Below are 19597 nucleotides of genomic sequence, written 5' to 3'. Positions count from 1 at the left end.
TTTTTTTCCTTCCTTCTTCCCCCGCCTCCCCCCCCCCCCCCCCCCCCCAACCCCCCCTCCCCTAGTACTGGTAAATTGTTTGTTCTGAAGGCATGTAATAATCACCCTATTTATAGGGTAAATATAACGGCATGTAAACCCCTGTCCTTCTGCTGAGCGATGCACGGGCTCTGTGCAGGCAGGAGTCCTTTGTGTTGCCAGGGTGTGTCTGTGCTGGTGGTGTAAATGGATGCTTTCTCCCTGTCTCTTTTCACAGCTGAGATGAGAAAGGTTATATAGGAATGGAGGAATTATTGCTTTTAATTACTGAAATGAGGGGTCCAGGCTGGGTACCAGTTACTGGAGCTTAATTACATGGTCTTGTTATAGCCAAATCCCTCTTTTCCTTCCCCGCCTTCCTTCTTCTTCCTCCCTCCCCCACCCCCTGCACAAATCCTTCCATTAAATTGCCTCTGCAAATAGAAGAAGGGCTTGAACAAAGAGAAGGATGTATGTGGGATAGGAATATGGATGCTGGAGGGGCAGTGTTCACCATGACAGTGAGAACAATAAAGCAGAATTATAAAAGAATGAGATTTTGGTATATATGTTAAAGTGACGTAGCTGTAGGGGAATGTGCAACTGGGAATGTCATAACAAAGGAAGATAATCGAATAGCAGATTCAGTCTTTCGGAGTTATGGAAAATGCTGAGCCCATGGGGTTGCAGTTGCAGGATTTTGAGCAGATGTGAAGTAAATGGGAGTCATAGAGTAACATATCATACAAGGTGTGGATTGATGGATGTCATAAAGGTGTACTGGAGTACAAGGGAAGTGGAGATCTGCATTTTTATCTTCACACACCTGCAGCCTTTTATACCAGTGTTGCTAAAGAGTGAGCTTGGCAGGTCTTACCTCTTCACAAAAATTTTCTGCCATTTGCCAATGACTCAAGAATAATTCAGACAAAGCTTTTAGGCCTATAAAGAGCAACAGAATGATGGGAAAAGTGTAGATAAAATGGTAGATGTTTGGCAGAGCTGCAGAGGAAGCGTGGAAAGAAGAGGCAGATGAGAGGCATTGCAGAGCTGGGGGAGCAGGAGGTTTTGGGTCAGAGACCAGTTGGGAGAGTGCACAGAGAGGAAATTCAGGGTTGTGGTTGTCAGGGAATGCAAATGTGTTGTTTCTGTTGTCATTCTCCAGCCTCTCACGGTGTTCACCCAGACGCTGAGTGCTGTGTTGCAGCCCTGCGGGGTTTGTGGGGGTGGGGGCGATCCTCACCACAGCCCTTTCTGCAGCAGTTCTCCGGAGGAACCATTTTGCTGCTGCAGGTTCTCATTTGGTTGTTCCCTCTCCATCCCTATGGAGGCTTCACAGTCGTCATGCCTGGGGATGAGGCCAAACCCAGAGTTTCAGCGCAGGGTGCCGGGTGAGAAGGAGTGGGCTTCCAGCAAAATCTCAAAGTGACATGTTGCCTTCTTGCAGATCGATGACTATGTCCTGGAAGCACCATAAGGCTTCCTGAGCCGCAGCTCCTTCTCACCCTTCTCTTGCTCTTGGACCTGGGAAAACGTCTCTGTGTCTCCCAGAACCCACCCTTTCAGGCTGATTGGAGCAGGGAGTGTGATGTCTCCTGCAGGTGTGCACCAGACTGGGTTTGTGTTGCTCCTGCAGAGCAGGTTCCTATGGGAGATTGGTGGTGGGTGACAACAGCATGACTGTGTGCAACACATCATGGGCTGGAGGACAGGATATGCAACAGAATGTACAGGACACACATGCCTGTATCAGCATGTGGAAGAAAACTCATGTATATATGGTTGCATAAATAAATAAAAAGAAGGTGATGCAGCCTCCTTCTGTGTGGGGTGGGAATGTCCCCAGGGCAGACAGGCTGTGCCTGGCTAGTAGGTAGCACTCTTACAAGAACATCTCTTAAGCAGTGAGAGTGCACAGATAATCTCTGCCTTGAGGCACTTGAAAGATGGGCAAGAGGTTCTGGTGACTGGAGCTGACTGAAATCATCCACAGGAGTGTGTCTTCCTCACTGCATCGATGCAGATGACGGAGATAAGGTGCAGCTGGATCTCTAGATATGAGGGACCTGGACCTGCATTGCAGAAAGTGCAGGTGGCCCAGGAGAATATGCTGTGAACTCAGGAATGGCCTGCCCACAGCTCCACTACTGCCTGTTAGGTGTCTGAGGCTGAGAGAGCAAACAAAGAACAAATTTTTAGTCCCAAACATCTTCATTTTCTTCCAGTTCCTGGTGAGTCAAGATCTCACTCTGGTGTGATCCCTGATACCCAGACAATACTCTAACTTTTGCAACCCCTTGTTGTGCTTTGACCTGTTTTTAATTTACTTCCCTATCTTATTTTTCTTTTCTAGAGTTTTCTGAAAGACTTATGTAATTGTAAGGGTAGGCTGATAAGTCTGACATGGGTCACTTTCCCTGCCCTTGCAGAACAGCTACAGACTTCTACTTGTAATATTTGTCAGCCACATGGTTTCACCTTCTTCCTCTCTTTGCTAATGGGTATTTTTATCAATAGTGCAGCTGCCAGCTGCGATCAACCAGCTATTCTTTCATTGTTCTGGGATCAAGAATATCTTGTCCTTTTGACTCGAGTGCTTTCATCTTCTTGAATTTGTTTCCACTCAAAAGCTCATTTCCTTTTCTGCACCTTCTTCCCCCTGTATTATCTAACCTGTCATTGTTGCAGGGCCAATATTTGTCTTGCCAAAACAGCACTGAAGATGCTGCTTTTCTTACCTCTAATATCCTTCTTGGTGTGGTTACTCATTCAAGTTGATCAGGAGCCTTTCTCTTCTAATCTCTTCATCTTTCTTGGTGAGTTCAGATTTATTTTTTTTAACATAAAGTATTTTCTGCAGTACTTGTCCAAGCTGTTTGTTCTTGTTGGCATTATAACTGTTCACCCTGACATGCCAGAGATCTGCTTTTTAAAAATTAATAAGGTCTAATTACACCTCTGTTTGCTTTTTACCATTCTGTTTAATGTAAACTGGGTCAGCTTGAGATGTTAAATCCAAAGCCACTTCTGTGTCATGGGTACTGGATGAAAACTCATCTCAGTAGGCATGGCTCTGATAGTTGAACCCGAAAAAAGTAACTCCAAAGTAAGAGATGTGGAGATCTCTGCAGGTGGTTGAGACATGGAGGATTGGAGATGGAGGTACCTTCCTGTCAGCTGTGGAGTCAGGGCCCATACTGGCGAAAATTTTGTCCTCGTGCTTGTGGAAACCACTGAAATCTGACTGGCAGTGGAAAACCTCACTTGTCTGCTATCTCTGCTGTTTCATGGGCAGTGTTCTGATGTGGATAAAGTGCTTCTGGCTGTCCAGTCCTTGAGCCCAAAAGAGCCCACCAACACATTCCAGGTGTGTGAGAGGCTGTGGGATAAGGCTTGAAGAAGCTGAGGGAGCTTGGCTGGCAGGGGGTGAAATCCGTAGGAATGATCCATGACAGCTGTATTGGTAAAGAGCCTTAGCAGGGATTTGCCATTATTATTATTACCTGCCAGGCAGGTTCCCTGCATGCCCTCGCACTCATCTCAAAGTTGGTTACTCTCCAATAAGAAAGAAATGGCCTGGCCTGTCAAAATACCTCTGGTCTCTGATTCTGCTCTAGTTTTCTCTCTTGATGGAAATGACTTTAATACTCATTTTCTGAAAGAAGTGGGTCAAAGCCAGAACTTACCTATTAAGATGGCACGCAAGCAGACTGGTTCACATGCTCTTTCTCTCCTCACCACAACAGTGTTGCAGCCTCAGGATCATGTAGACAATATATTTTTTCCTAACCCTCAGACACATGCAAGTACTTTTTACTGGGCAAGGCTGAGGGTTGCTAAATTTACGGATAGTGGGATTAAAAAAACAAACAAAACCCGGTGTGTTTGTTGTCTGCTGTAAATGGGATGGAGGTGGAAGGCAGAGCTGTAATGTAGGTGAGTGGCCATAATGTGGCTGATGGCAACTTCTCACTCAGACTCAAGTTCTGAGTTTGGACTCTTGGAAGAGAAACCATGTGTTGGTCTTTGGGCAGTGCTGAGGCTGTGGGGCTGGCAGTACCTTTGAGTGATAAATAATCAATATTTGAGTGATGTTAGCAAACCTTTGTACTGACCCTTGGCAAGTGATAGGAGACTGGCCTTGACACCAAACTGCCACTCTCTGCTCTGACACAGAATGCTCTCTGGAAGCAGAGAACAAGTGCCACTGTCTTGTTACGCTTTTGGGGACAGTGTCAGAGATACCTCAGAGTGTATGAATGCTAGCGGTTCCCTTTGGGAAAAGGGGAGTTTCTGCTCTGGGAGTTATAGGGGAAAATACTCAATTAGATCCTGTATGGAAAACCCTGGCAAATGGTAGGTTTTCACCTGATACTTGCCTCAAACTCACTATTACCTCAGATGAGAGTCCTTGCTTTCTACCCAGTTATACTAATCTCATCAGTTTGACTCCGGAACTGCACCTTATTTATAAACTCACAGTAGCTGCCATTGCTTCTGGAAGAGCATGCCCTGAGTGCTTTCAGTGGGCTCATTCTTCTCTGTTATGGTCTGCCTGCACTGGTGCGGGATCAGCCACTTGCCTGCTTTGCCTCCTTTTGCCTATAAGCCAAATTCACCTGGGTTGTTTAGCAAGATAACTTCTTTTGGTCCCTCTCTGGGGTTCCCGTGGCAAAGAGCAGGGATGTGTGCCTCAGGCTTCATTGTCATGCGTAAGCTCCAATGTAAGCTCAGATAACATGGCTGTACTCCCAGATGCCCTACTTAGCAGGGAGAATGACCTGTCTTGATTATTGTTCTAGTGCAATTTTCTGCACTTAGCAGGCAGGTTCATTACAGTGTTTGCTAACATGGCATTTTTCCCTGTAGTCCTACCCTCAAACCTTTTCCAGTAACTCAGGTGGCAAAATGATAAGCCCACACAAGGAGATTATCCAGTGGAAGGAGTAAATATTTCATATCTCTAGTCCCAAGATGCTGGTGGCCCACACAGTGTATCTTCCTTGGCTTTGCCTGATTCATTCTGATGACTAGTACCTGGAGTGACATGTCTCCCTGGGGTTAGGCTTACTCTGGTTGACCTCTCCATCACCGCTTGCTCTCATGTGAGTTGCTCTAGTGGCTTATAAGGGGTTTCTTGCCAAAGTGTGTCTTACCCTGAGCAGTGATTGTAGCTCCCTTCAGAAAACCAGGAAGAGGATTTCAGCATGCATCTGCACTTAGTCATCTCCTCCTGGCAACAAGCTGTTGTCACTTGTTCACAGTCAGTGGCACCTAACTTACCTGCTGAGATTTGTCCTCCAACTGCAGGTTGTAATGCTCGGAATGGTGTTGAGAGCATCGTCCTTACTCAGATGTCTCCTCCTGCATTGAGCTCCTTGTCATATGCCTCATTTTCATTTCCATAGGCATTTGCTATTTATAATTACTGCCTTTATAAAGCACTCTGAAGATGGTGACTCCTTTTTACAGTAAGCCTGACAGCCTGTTTGTTCTCATGTGCTCCTCGGAGTGGCTGGTTTTGGTGGGGAGCACTGGGTCAGAGGAGAGGCAGCGTGGAGCACAGGGTGACCTTAGGCATCCCTGACCCTAGTCAGGAAGGCTAGCCAGTCCATAGCACAACAGGAGAGGAGGAAGGGGGAAACTGCCAGAAAAGAGGTGTGTCCTGGCACTGACAGGCAATGGCATGGGGGTGGTTAGTGCACAAAGTTGGCAGTGCTCCAGTCAGTTTATATTCCATTTATACTTGGCTGTGTCTGGTTGGGACACTGGGAGTCAGTTTTGATCCACTGGGGTTTCTGTAATCTCTGGTTTTCTCAGTGACCTTTCAAAAGTTTTGGAGACTCCATAGAATATTTCTGTCTCTGGGAACCTGATCTCTCCCAAGCTTGGTGCTGGTGACATGATTTGGTACACCGAGGTAGAGAAACACCCCAAACAGAACTGATGCATTTGTAATTGTCTCAGAGGCACTGAGGAGTGATTCTGCGCTCTATCAGAGCACGTTCAACAGCCAGGATTTTGGTCCAATGCCTTGTTTTTGCTTTCCCTTTGGCATGAGTTGAGGTTGAAAAGAAATACAACAACCTCTCGGCCTACAAGTCAAAATGAAAGGGGAATCTTCTTTCTTGGTGCGGGCCGCTAGATCCCACTGCTTAAGTGAGGCAAATTCACTATGGAGAAATACCCCTCAGCCCAGACCCTAGTAAGGCTTCGAGGATCCTTTTATCTCTTGAGGCTCTCAAAGAGAAGTTGCATGTTGACATGCTGAGAATTTATGCAGCCTGAGAGAGCAAACTCCAAAACCCACACTCCAGAGATGAGGGAAAAGAAACTCCTTTTCCTGAGAGAACGGATATGTTAAAAAAAAAAAAAAAAAAAAAAAAAAAAAGCGCCCTGATTTCTCCTAGGCTAGTTTTGTTGTAAATCTTGACATTTTTTAGCTTGATGCTAAGTTACGTAAGTATGTGTAAGAGAAGATGGTCACAAAAGTACACTTTGTCAGATTCTGGATGATTAAACTGATTAAATGCATTCTAACTCATTAAACTGATGTCATTAAATTGCAAAATGTAAGTGATTGTCGCCGTGGTCATAAGGAAGGTTGTCTGGCAGGCATGTACCTATGGATGTTAGGGTACATAAGAAGTGGAATGGAAAATTATTTTACAGCTTCCAATCCCACTACCAGTTGGAAAAGTGTGTGAAATTAGTCACCCCAGCTCAGAAGCATGGATGCATAACTGGAGGAAATTGAGAAACTGCCTAGGAAATGAACAAGTCCCTGGGAAGTGTTCCTAAGAGGAGAGATTGGAAAAATGGAGGTTACTTGAGGTAAATGGGAAACTCTAGGGTTTGTGATATGAAATGATGAACAATCTAGAGAAAGAAAATAATGATTTATGAGGTGCCCTGATTGTAACATGAAAGCACTCCAGGAAATTAAGGCAGATTATTTGAAAGTGATAATATGAATACTTTTCATGTACTGTGATTAATTAGTCTGTGAATCTTGCTTTCAAACTTCAAAGCCCAGCAGTATTCCCAAATGGCTTGGCATTCCTGTGAATAAGACTACCCAGTGTATTTATATAGTACGTGTTCAGAAGTTGCAGAGTTTTAAAACCTTGTGGTTTTGTTAAGGCCCATCTCAGTGCAAGGGCTTAACACCGGCAAACTTTTGTCTCAGCTACATGTCTTCTCTGAGACTAATGGTCCAGAAAGGATGAAACAGCCTCAAGAAAGATGTACAAATGTGAACATCTCCTATCTGCAAAAATCTGTGAGCCTGCAGTCTTAAGATGTCTCCTCAGTTCTCTCAAACACCTTTGAAGTGATAAAAAGCAGACTGCTTACAGAATCATAGGATAGCGTAGGTTGGAAAGGACCCTGAAGTTCTCATCTCATTCCGTGTCCCTGCATGTGCAGGGGCACTTTCTTCTAGACCAGTTTGCTCAAAGCGCTGTCCTACCGGGCCATCCTTTCAGTCGGCTTGGTGGGTCTCCTGGAGCTCTGACTGCTCTCCCAGTACAGAGTCAAGGATCATCCCTGTTTGGCCTCTTATTTTTTGCTTTTTTTCTTTCCCCTTTAGTCAGTAGGTGGCCCAACATCATCATCATCAGACCTTGGTTAATCCAGGGTTATCAGATTTAGTTTACCCTTAATGCTCTGTTGAGCCCAGTCATTCCAAGCCTAATTAGCACATGAGCTGACTTGTGGAGTGATATCCTAAAATAAACTGTCCTGAATAGAGCTTTACAAACTGAGCTTGGTTTGGGTTGCCAGCCCCTACAAGGGATATGTTTCCCTCTCAGAAGGAAAGTATGTGTAATCATTAGGAGTGCCTGGTCTGCTTCATAAGTATTTTATTAAGATTCTGGCTTGCCTTTTGTTAGTTCTGCTGCATGGAAAATATTCTGTTATATAAACTGACGCTGTGGTTTCATCCAGATCCTCTTGAGTTCTGCTTGCTGCCAGCCATGTGAACACACACACACACACACACACACACGCACACACACACACACATCAGGAGGACACTTGGAGAGAGGTTGGTAATTGGACCAAGGATCTGGGAATATGCTTGTAGATGAGCAGAATGAAAATCTTGGCACTGAAGACTGGCAAATGGCATAGAAAATATGATCCTCTGCCTGCCCTAGCTCAAGGACAAATAATGAAGTTAAATACCACTATATTCAAAAGTACTGACAGATAACTACTAGTGTGGTATGTAATTTTTTGGTGTGGAAGGCATTGGTTCAGGAAGTTGCAAGCTCTAAAAATGTGCAAGAATTTCAAAAAACAAAAGGGACACTGAGGGATAATTGTATAGTCTCCTGAATTGCTATGGACAGTTATGAAACCTGCTCTGCAATGTAAACTACTCCCAAATGAAGGAGGCTCCTTGTGACTGGGTAATCCCACAATGGCCCTGGGATTTGTTCCTACATCAGACATTTCTTGTCTCGTCATCCCAGGAATCATTCTGCCTTTTTTATTTTTTACCCGCACTGAAATGAGACTCAGACATGATTGCAGAGGAACTGTTTGTTGAAATGCACAATCTTAACAGTAACCAGGCAATTTCCATTTTCAAATATGAGTGCTCAACAATCTTTTCCTCTAGCTGCCTTCAAGGAGTTGTAAAATCTAGCCTGTGGTCTAAAAGCATTTGGGTATCAATGTTATTATCATATTTCTATCCATGTATTAATATATTATCCAAATAATGTATTTCTATTTATTATATATGGTCATGTAAATAGTATAACATAATATATCATAATATATATATATGTGGTCTTAATGTCTTTCAGAAGGCAGGATAAATTTAATGTATTAACTTCTTTGATGCCACTTTTATTGGGCTACTCAGCTTTTTTGCTTTGTACAATGCTATCATCCCCAAATCAGGGAGTTGCCAGCCTCCAGATGATTGTGTATTCCTGCCTTGGAGACACAGAAAATGTCTTCCTGTGTATCCAGGCATTTCTTCTGGTCTTGGTAGAACAGCCTAGGGCTAGGAAGGGTTAAAGTCTCCTGCAGCCTGAGCGGGAATCAGCTGTTGGTCACAGCTGCTGATTGAAAAACCATTTAGATGTGCAGTGTGGAGGAGGAACATAGAGTAAAAGCAGGCTGCTGCTGGGACGTGTTCTGTTTGTGCCTGGTTTTGGTGCTCCTGATTTGTTTGCACGCAATGTGCATTAAATTCCATGTAGGATTGCATCATTTAATATAGCTTTGCAGATGCAGGCGTTCAGGCTGCCTGGCAGATCTATGTCCATCACTCCTAGGTAATGCCATACCTTCACTGCTTCTCCCGTTCACTGGGGTGTGGCAGCGGATCATTGCAGCACTGCTGTTTTCCAGTCTGAAAATAGATTTTTGACATTGCTAGCTGCTTTATTTACAGTGGGGAGATATTTTGTTATTTCAAGAGCTTGGCCTGGCTGTGGTTTTACTTGACTCCCCTGTAGCCAGTTTTGCTGTGTGTTGTTTCTGCCTTTGTGCTGCATGAGGTTGGACATCTGTAACCTGCCACCTCAGAAATGTTTGTTTTTCATTTGATAGTGAGTGATTCCTACCTATGTGGCACTCTGGGCTGAAGAGGCAGTAAACATCATTTTACACCCTCTTTTTGCTGAGTTATCTTGAGGCTGAGTTCCTTACTTGTCAGGCTTTCTTAAGTGATCACTTATGCTTTTGTCTTGCAGGGAGAGTTTTTGTTCTTGCAGGGATTGTTTTACAGTTGTGATTCCTGCAATGCATAGTCTGAACAGAAGTGCAATGCCAGTTTTAATCTGCACAGAAAGGAAGCAAAAGGGAAGACGAGAAGCCACTGAGTGGCTGGAGTCCATGTGGATGTGCTGAGCTGTACTGCAGCAAGATCTTGTTCACAGTGAAGACAGACTTTCTTTGTCCATTTTAGGCCTTAGCTTGTCTTTTTTCCCTAAGTCATGAAGGTGGTAGGGGATATAGGACTACTTGAGGCAGAGCTGGCCTCGTGTCCTTTTTTTTGTGCAGATGAAGATTGCTCCCGGAATGATCCTCCCATAAGCTTTGGATAAGTAGGTCATCTGCTTTGCCAGGGTCTGGCCAACACTGTGTTGCCTGAAGCCAGATTCCAGTAAGGGTTATGGAAGAAAATCCAATGCAAGTGATTTGTCACTTCTCTTTGAGAGGTCTTTCCAAAGGGTGGTGCAGGATTGTGTGAACTGACAGATGCAAGTAACCAAGGCGACCACAATCCACAGCTGAAGTGCAAAGAGTAGATTTATCTTTATCACCTCGCTTGCTGTCTGGAAGGTTTCAAAAACAGATGGGGACATATACCCTGCCAAGCTGATTCCATCCTAGCTGGGACCAAAAGCACGTGGGCCCGTTCTCTGCCCTCTGCATCTCAAAGGGCCTGGCCCGTGTGCTGTGCTTCACAATTCTGTACTTTCTCTGACCTCCAAGCTTCTTACTGTTCTTTCTCCCAGTGGGGAGTCCCAAGCATGTGAAAAACAGGGTTTCAGTCATTGACAGCTTTCTGTTGTCTTCTACAGAAATTCAATTTCTCGAGACAGACAGAAAACAACACAAAGCAAACACGATACATGAAGTTTCGCGCACTGAATATTCTTAGCATCTCTCAGCTGCCAGGTCATCTTCAGTGAAAATGACTCTGGTTTTCCACCTCACTAAATTTTCCACTTTCAAGCCTTTTCTCCCTGCAGTGGTGTGATTCTTGGGGTGCTCTATGCAGAGCGAGGAGTTTGACTTGATAATCCTGATGGGTCCCTTCCAACTCAGCATATTCTGTGGTTCTAATCCCTAATTACTAATTACTAATTACTAATCCCTAATTACATCCATCCCTAATGGATGCTACAGTTCCCTAGGAAGACCGGAAATCTCCAGTGCTGTTGAGAATATTGTGTCCTCCCCACTTCTTGATGTCATCTCAGGAGCCTTCACCCCTGCAGTGAACACCTAAATAAGAACAGCTGCCCATTCACCATTGCATGTAGCCCTGTAAGACAGACTTAGGGAGCAGTTTTGCCACCTTGTGCAGGCACAGGTCAGAGAGTTGGCCTTGATTCCTGAAGCTAAGCTGAGTTTGATGCCTGTCTCCCTCAGGCAAACACTCCATTCCCTGCCTCCTGCGGCTGTTGTGGTGGAGAGCTTCGAGCTCGCAGATTCCAGGCATAGAAGGCGGTGTGAAAACCCTCAGTCCAGGTTTCTGCTGGCTTTGACTCGGGTTTACCCACAGCTGATGGCTGTGGTTTTGTCACCACTCAGCAGCAGCTGCTGGTTCATGGGGTCCTCATTTGGGCAGGTGAGTAGAAGGAGCACGTTGATGAGGCAGCCAGCTGACAGCCCTGCTTTGTGCAAATCATAGAATCATACAGTGGCTTGGCTTGGAAGAGACCTTCAAGGTCACCTAGTTCCAGCCCCCTTGCCATAGACAGGGAAGGCCACCCATTAGGCCAGGATCACTAAGCCCTGACCAAAGCTGTGCTGTTAGGGAGGGGTAGTCTTGGCATCTTCGAATACTGAATACCAGAAATTTCATATGCTAATAGGATTTTCTGTCTTTCTGTATGGGTTCTTGAGTGCTCTGGTGACCCTGCAAAACCCAAGATCCAGCAACCAGGCGGATCTATGCTTCAAAGTGGAATCGTGTGATTTCTGCTGTTGTAACATCTTCAGGAAGCTTTCAGAGTGTTCAGGCAAAACGATGCTGTACAAACACAGTCCCTCCTGCTGCTACTGCTGCTGCTACTAGAATGTCTGTGATAAGAAAGGATTTACTGTGCATGCAGTTTAATTCAGCTGCAATTTCTATGTGATAGGAACAGCTAGAAACATCAGTCTTTTTCTTCTCTTCAGATTTGCATAAAGTAATTAGGAGCATATGTGCTGGGGGCTGGGGCAGGGAGGAGGAGGAGGAGGAGCAGGTTCCATCCCAGAGCACCTCAGTGGATACTCTGAGTCATGGCCTGTAAATGGCTCTTGCCGAGTGCCACATGCCAGATGATGAGTCACAGAGCAAGGGAGCGCAGAAATGGAAGAAACTGGTTCGGTCACTGTCCCAGCTCCTGTGCTAGCAGGTATAGGTCTGCTGCTTGAGCTATTTCTGATGTCTTGTGTAACTCTAAATGCACAGAGCAGCTGGGGCTTCTTGTCCTCTGCCTGGGAGGCAGTACCTGCCTCACGCTGCTTATGTGATCATCAGGAATACACACACTATACCCATGGCTTAGTTCTGTGTGTACTAATAGCCCCTGGCCCATACAGCTCCCTTCTGCCAGCAAGCACAAGGACTGTGACTGACCATCACGTGCTGTGGTTTCCATTTGGAACACATCATAATCCTATATAGTTCTGGGATGTAGTGATACATTAATCATGGGCTTAGTTGGGCTGTCCTGAAAACCACTGGAAAAAGCCCGGGCCAAGGCAGGGCTTTGTGGAAAGAAAAAGGGAAGTGGTCTTTTCAGGAATCACTGCACAGCAGCCCAAGAGGAGTCAGCCTGAGCAGAGGTAGAAGTTTAGGAAGTATTTAGTCTTTGTATTTTTCTGCATCTCCCTTTATATGTAAAATGCTGGAATATTCATCCTGGGAGCATGCAGACCACCCTGACTATGCTCCCTGTCCCCTGAAGCAGGGAAGGAGAGCTGGAGGTTTAGGATGAGTCAAACAATTAGCATTTCCTTTTACACCTTTTTTTTTTTTTTTTTTTTTTTTTCACCCATTAAACACACTGGATGATTTAATAAACCATTTAAGGAAGGTGTGAATTTGACAGAGATGTATTAGCTAGCAAGAAAGAAACAGGTGTCCAAACAAATACCACTAACTAGACTCATCCTGCAACAACTTACAGGCTTCCTCACCTCCACCCTCTGCTTACACATTCCCATGGTTCAGACCCATCCCCAGGCCACTCACCCTGAACCACTCATCCTCTTCTCTGATGCTGCTCCCTGAATACCCTCCAGTTTTCTGGAATTTTCCTAATAAATTTTTGTTCTAAACCATCCAGTGCTTTCTGTCAGCTTTTGGAGTGGCAGAGCTGGGTCGGGGCTGAATCTTTCTGTCAGCTTTTGGAGTGGCAGAGCTGGGTCAGGGCTGAATTGCAGTATTGGTGCTGAATACAGTGGGACCTGAGATCCCCCATGCTGTCTGAAGGGTGGCTTTCAGTTTGGATTAATCTCTCAGCCCTTTTGCCTGGAGGTAGACATACCGGGAGTAAACTGAAAATATCTCTCCCCCTGGAGCAAAGAGGAGATGTCTGTATTGTGCCTTTGTCTGCAAGATCACACAAACAGTTGCTTTTTGCAGCATTTCTGCTGGTGCTTGTTTTGTAGGGCTGTGTGGTTTCTTCAGACATGTTAATGCAAACACACTGTAGGAGTCAGGGGTTCACGTGCAACAACCTTCAAAGAACAAGAGCTCTAATACAAAAGATTTTTTTTCTGTTTATTCTGTGAAACTGAATGCCTAGTTTTTAACCCTATTTTTGCATATTTCACCCTTGAATGACATGATGAATTTTAGTCTGTCTGGGGAAGGTGATGATGGCAGTGAAACCATAACCATACAGGAGGAGTCAGCAATAACCCTCACAGTTAAAGGTTTCCTTTGGACGCTCAATTTCATGGATGAAGTGGCTGAAGTTTGTAGAAACAATAATCTGTTCAGAAAAGCCATCCTCCAGAAACCAGCAATGCTTCCAGCTGACAGTTCTGATGAAGTTGTGCCTGCTTCCTCATCCTCTGCGCTCTATATGCGGTCTTTTTACATTAAGATCACATTTATCTCTCATATCTCTGCGTGCCTCCTCCAGTGCATTACTTTTTATGAGGAAGCCTGTGTTACTGTGAGCTGAGTGCCATCGCCCCCTGTGTGTGCAGGGGACAGCACTGAGCAGCACAGAGTATTAAGGGTTCAGCTCTAGAACTCCGAAATCGTGGCTGGAGCCATAGCAAATATCAGAGTATGCCTGGAGGTGTGCAGCCACCACGCATAACTCGTCAGCCTTTGGAGGCAGTTGCAGCTGGGTCTGGTTGCTTCTGCCTCTTTCTCAGCAGTGCTGCAGAGGCAGGAGTTTGTACCGAGGCAGAGGAGCCATGAAGCAGCACTGAGCACCTTTGAATTGGCACACTGCCCTCAGTCTTAGGGGTGTGACAGGAGAGGGATTTGAGGGGCCTCTGTGTAGTGGTCACTAGGACTTGAAAGGCACGGAGTGCAGACCCCAAAGTATTCTGCATGCGCCTGTTACCTGCAGCATACTGCCTCCTCTCTAAAGCTTAGACATGACGTGATAGGCCGTTCCCAGATCAGTGCTAAACAACTCTTTCTTGGTCTGCACTCAGCTGCTTTTTACCTAGAGCTTTGTTGTGGTTAAGCTGTTTTCATTGTATATATTTATTTCCATGGGGGTACAATCATTCACGAGCAATTCCATACCGAATGTGGGCGTCTCACAAAAAGCCATTCCTCTGCTCTGTATTTTCTTGTTTGGAAGGCAGCATCTACACTATCACCCTCACCACCTCTGGGTAACCCTTAGCACCTCAAGGAAGAGCTCCCTGAACGAACAACCCGTATCTGCCATGTTGCAGCAGATGGTGTCAGTATGGAGAAGGCAAAATTTACGACATTTGAAAATAAAATGGCTGATGTGCAGACGTGCCCAGAGTTGTGGCGCTCCCCGCATGTCTCCCTGCCTTGTGTTGCCATTACATGCTGTTCTAGGCAGGAATCAGTACTGGATGCTGTGTTTGCTCTTATGTGTGTAGCATTGAGCAGGATTCAGCGTAACGATGAGGAGAATTAAATGATCTGGCAAAAAATGTTCAGGTATGAACTGCCTATCCACGTCTGTAAATTTCCAGTTGCAAAAGGGGAGTGAGGACTTTATGAAGAGCTGATCAAAACCAGCAAAATCTGAAACTCTGCTTGCTGTATTTTATTCCGCACTGTCAATCCTAGCGTAGCAGACCCTGAGTAGGAAGAGGAAGGATACTTCTACAGTCTTCCAGAATAAGGAAGAGTCAACTAATTGCGTGGCCAAGGAGGATGCTCTGGTGTTGGAAACTGAATAATCCTTGTGCTGGGAGTGCCATTGCCTACCTCCCTGCGCCCCTAAGTCTGAGGGAAGCCAGGAGAGGTTGCAAGGGAGAGAAAAGGAGTAGCTACGGCACAAGATGTCATGCCTATGCCCAGAGAAGCCATCAGAATGTCTCCCAGCAGGAGATGTCTGCATGTCACCTATGATCCTGCACCTCAGCCTGATGGTGGGAGCAGGTTCATGGGTGCAGATAGGATGGGCATCTGTCTGCTGCAGCATCTCTGGTGGCCAGTGAATCCCAGCCCATGTGGGGAGCGGTAGTGGGGAGCGGTAGTGGTTTCACGTTTACTAAATTTTGGTCTTGGTACTTACTCTTTCTGTGGGAGAGAGACTCAGAGAAAAACAAAGCAGGCTCAACCTTAAAATTAACAAACAGTTTTATTAACATACACTAAAAGAATAGAAAAAAAAGAAAGTTGGAAAAAAACCCCCTAAAACGGAATGATCCCACTGACAATTGAGAACAGTTCTCTTGTGGGTTTTAAACTGTCACAAAAACAACCACCCGGAGAAACCTGCCTTTGTGACCCTCCCATGAGCAGTTTCCCAAGCTGCTTATGGGTCATAGATCTTAGACTTTTGCATACTGGGGTGTCACTTTTTAAAGATGAATAACTCTAAAGCAAAGGATTCTTCACCTCAAGGTACAGCGATATCTTCTCACTTCTTCACTGGCGCAGGGGGCTTCTCATCTTTATCTCCGTTCAAGCATTTTATAGGATTAATATTACTTAGTCCATCACAAACACCTTTGCTCAAATCTACACACAAATTAAAACTATCATCTCCTTAAATGCATATTTCTCTTATGATTTAAAGGAATGATTTAAATACAGAGTTCATTTCTATGGCTCAAGTAAGAATGGAACAACCAACTCTTCAACCCTCTGTCCCAATAATCTTTTCACTCTTGCTCTACTGACTTCATGCTGTTGTTCTTTATGTTCACTCTGCCTTTTTCTGCCCTCTCAGAGAAGGGCCAAGCTCTGGAAGCTTCATGTTGCTAAGAAAGAGTTAAATCTGCCAGAGTTTTTGTCTCTCTCTCTGTAGCTCGAGGTGTTAGATGTTCCAGGCCGCGCTGGTGAGGAGGAAGAACTCACAGAAACATCAGAGATCAGAGCACCCGGGCAGTCTGGAATCACAAAAAAACCCAGGCAGGATCATAAATGCCTTCTCAGCCCACCCCTTGGTGTAAATTGGGGTGGCCTCGGCCGAAATGGTGCCCATAGCTCTTTTCAGGGGCCCGGCAGAGATCTCTCCCTGCTCCAGGGAAGTTTGGAGAAAGTAGTTGTTGTAAAGCAGCAACCTCTCCTTCCCCACCCCAACCCGGGAGCCGATGGAATCCGGCCAGGGCTCAGGCCAGCTCCCCCCAAAAAGGGGAGCAGCAGGCCCAGCTCTATGTTACCTGTCTCTCTCTGGGCAAAGGAAAGAAGAAAAAGGACCCACCTACAGGAAATCAAGGGGTTTTATATGGTACTTCCCAAAGTAGCAGCTAGTAATTTTCAGTGGTCAGAACAGATGCCAATATTCCAACTAACTCACTGATGGGTCTCTGTCTTTTCCAAAGCAATTCCTAGGTCCTGACCTGGAGAATTATTCTACATTCTTCTATAACTAAAAAACCAAACTGTACTAACCCATGACAGGAGCCCGTGCTGCTGCTGGAGCCAGAGCACTGGGCAGAGCTGCTTGTTGCAGCCAGAGCACCAGAGAGGCAGATGGGAAAATGGCTGCATGTCAGCTCTGACATTTTGCAGTCAAATGTCAAAGTGTGTGTGTGCAAGCCTCGTCCTCCCACAGCAGCTTCTGTGCTGACGTGAATTGTGTGCTGCTCATCAGGGCTTGTCAGCAGATGGATGCTGATGCTGGGAGCCCGCTGCACGCAGCCATTTCCCAGAGGCGGCAGAGGCTGGTGCTTCAGCAGTCAAGTGTGCTGCCCATCATTGCCGGTATCCTCAAAATGATGCTTTTCAGGTGGTTGCATTGTGGCAGCACTTGAAGTACAACAAAGTCTGGTGGAGAAATGTGATCTGAGCATTACAGTCAGATGCAAGAGAAGTAACAAAAGTGGGATGGGCTACATGAGTGGCACTGGGGAACCAATTTTTTACCCAAAATGCTTCTGAGGTGGGGGCAGAAAGACAGGATAAGTGTCTGCTGAGTTCAATAGAAATAAACTCAGATAAACTAAGAGTTCCTGCTGTGGCATCAGTGGTGCACAAGGTCCAAATTGGGGCACAAACACCACTTCAGCTAGAGTGTGTATGTGTGTGTGCTCTAGGCTCAGGGTCAGAAGCTGCTGTTATCCACAGTGCCTCTTGAGCAGTGGGATCTTAGGAATCCTTGATGAAGAAAATCTGCTCCCCAGGATCTGGGCTGAGTAGAGATCAGCCTCTGTGGCAGCAGCCATGGGAAAGGAGCCAAAGGCTTGTAAGACAGAGAAGTCACTGAAGGTGGTGTAAAGGCTCATAGAGGTTTTAGGGAGCCTACAGGTGAGGAGAGTTTATAGGTTGCACAATTAGTAGTCCAGCTGGATGTCCACCACCTGGTCCAAGTGGTCCAGGTGATCTCTCTTCTTCAGAGCCTAAACCTGGATGGAACATCCCAGGAGGAGCAGACATGTAAGTGAGTGTCCCAGCCATGTAGGTCTCGTCTGTCTGTTCTCTGACACTGGTGTTAGCATTAACTTTTGCATTATTGGGTGTTTACTGCAAACAATAGCTCTCTTTCCATCTTTGTATTTTTATTGCCAGCCAGCATCATCCTGTGTCTGTGAGAAGCACTAGTGTGCATGGGAGGAGAGTACTTCTTTTGATTGTTTTTATGATCTTCTAATTGCTATTCTTACACCTTGAGACTGAAAGAAGTGAAGTTCCTGGTGTTCCTATGTAGCTGTCTCATTGCTCACGCTCTTGTTCTAGCTTCATTTAATCGACATTTCTCACTTTCCCTCCCATGCCCCTAGATGTAGGTCTGCTCCAAATCCATTATCACCCCACAGTCACAAATGCTGGGCTAAGGTAGGCAAAAGCCACTGTAAATACCACTTTCTGGAGTCTGAAGGTGAGTGGTGGGGGCCCTGGAGTCCGGAGCAGGATTGCAGGATGCAATTTTCAGGGTGCAGTGATCACTGAGAATGCCTGGATGCGTTAGGGGTCAGTAATGCTGACTGAGTGTGCTTGGGCCAAGGCTTTCAGAACAAGTGCAAGATCTGTGAGAGCGTTAGGTCATATTTTAATCTCTCAGACTCATCCTGGGTCACTGCTGTCTTTCGTGGTTTCTCCCTCTCCTTGCTGCCTTAGCTGCCTGCCCATGCACTTGTCTGTGTTGGATTAGCTGATCTGTAGGAAGGAAGGCAAGGGGAGTACCCCTTCCAGACATGTGCTGGGGGTACTTGTAGGCTGCACCTCTGGGTTAGGTGAGGAGGGAGAAATGGATTTGTCCTTTGCTCTCCCATGTCAAACGTTGGTGAACATCTATAAGAAAGATGAAGAGAGACTTTTGACACAATCAGAGAGTGATGGAACAAGGTGAAAAAGCTTTAAACTGAAAGATGGCATGTTTAGATTAGATATTAAGAAGAAATTCTTTATTGTGAGGGTGGAGATGCACTGGAATGGATTACTCAGAGAAATTGTTGATGCCCCATCCCTGGGAGTACTTAATGCCAGGTTGGATAGGGCTTTGAGCAACCTTGTCCTAGGAAAGGTATCCCTGTCCATGGCAGGAGGGTTGGAACAAGATGTTTTTTAAGATTCCTTTAGCCCAAACCATTTTGTTATTCCTCTGGCTCTATAAGAACTTGCTATTGACTGAACACAGGGAGGGTGGGGCTCTTCGTGTCCTGCCTGTGCGGTGCCCTGCCTCTATGGCTCCTGGGACTGCGGCAATCATGTTGTAGTAAACTGCAGCAGGTAATAAGCAGGCAAATGCCGCAGATAAGGTGGCAGAGGGATGCGATCCCCTTCCAGATGACAGTAGGGACTAGTTTGAGGTGAGATTTCACCATCAGCAAAAGGTCAGCAAAAGCCCGTGTGGCGTATGGGACCTGTTTGACCAATCCTAGTGGCTCCCCATGGCCCCACTGAAGTCATATACTTCTTTTCACTGGAGAGACCCTTGTGTACACAAGTAGTTGCATACTTTGGCATATTTCACTGGCGCCATTAAAAGGGCTCAGGACTTCATGGGATCTCCTGGATTTGGAGAGGAATGACTGTTGTTGCTCTTCTGTTCCAGTCTGCTCCTGCTTTCCAGTCTCTTCTGGATGTGTGTGTGTGTATGTTGCAAGACCTTGCCATGTTTGGTTCGTGAAGGAAAGTTCAGTGTATCTAAAAGGAAGCAAAGATGTTCAGTCCAGTGTGAGGAGTTAGACTGCTCTCACTGGAGTGCAGTGCTTCACTTCAGACCCTGTGCTGTTTTCCTGTGAGCACACAGTGCCATCTGCAGTGAGG

The 19597-nt window shown here is 45.8% G+C and overlaps 1 protein-coding gene across 10 annotated transcripts in view; it reads left to right on the top strand.

Moving 5' to 3' along the window:
* RUSC2 (RUN and SH3 domain containing 2) overlaps window positions 1-19597 on the top strand; it is a 52592-nt gene that overhangs the window by 15252 nt on the left and 17743 nt on the right. For 2 of the 10 annotated variants that reach the window (XM_058424043.1, XM_040089488.2), the window contains exon 3: window positions 2707-2834. The exons of the other annotated variants lie outside the window; for them this stretch is intronic. The gene's annotated coding sequence lies outside the window, so the exon portion shown is untranslated. The remainder of the gene's footprint in view (window positions 1-2706; window positions 2835-19597) is intronic. 10 annotated transcript variants of the gene reach the window in all.

This window comes from Hirundo rustica, chromosome Z, assembly GCF_015227805.2.
Source record: "Hirundo rustica isolate bHirRus1 chromosome Z, bHirRus1.pri.v3, whole genome shotgun sequence".
Taxonomy (NCBI): Eukaryota; Metazoa; Chordata; class Aves; order Passeriformes; family Hirundinidae; genus Hirundo; species Hirundo rustica.
Note: the sequence above shows the minus strand (reverse complement) of the source record. Positions and strands in the feature narration are given on the sequence as shown.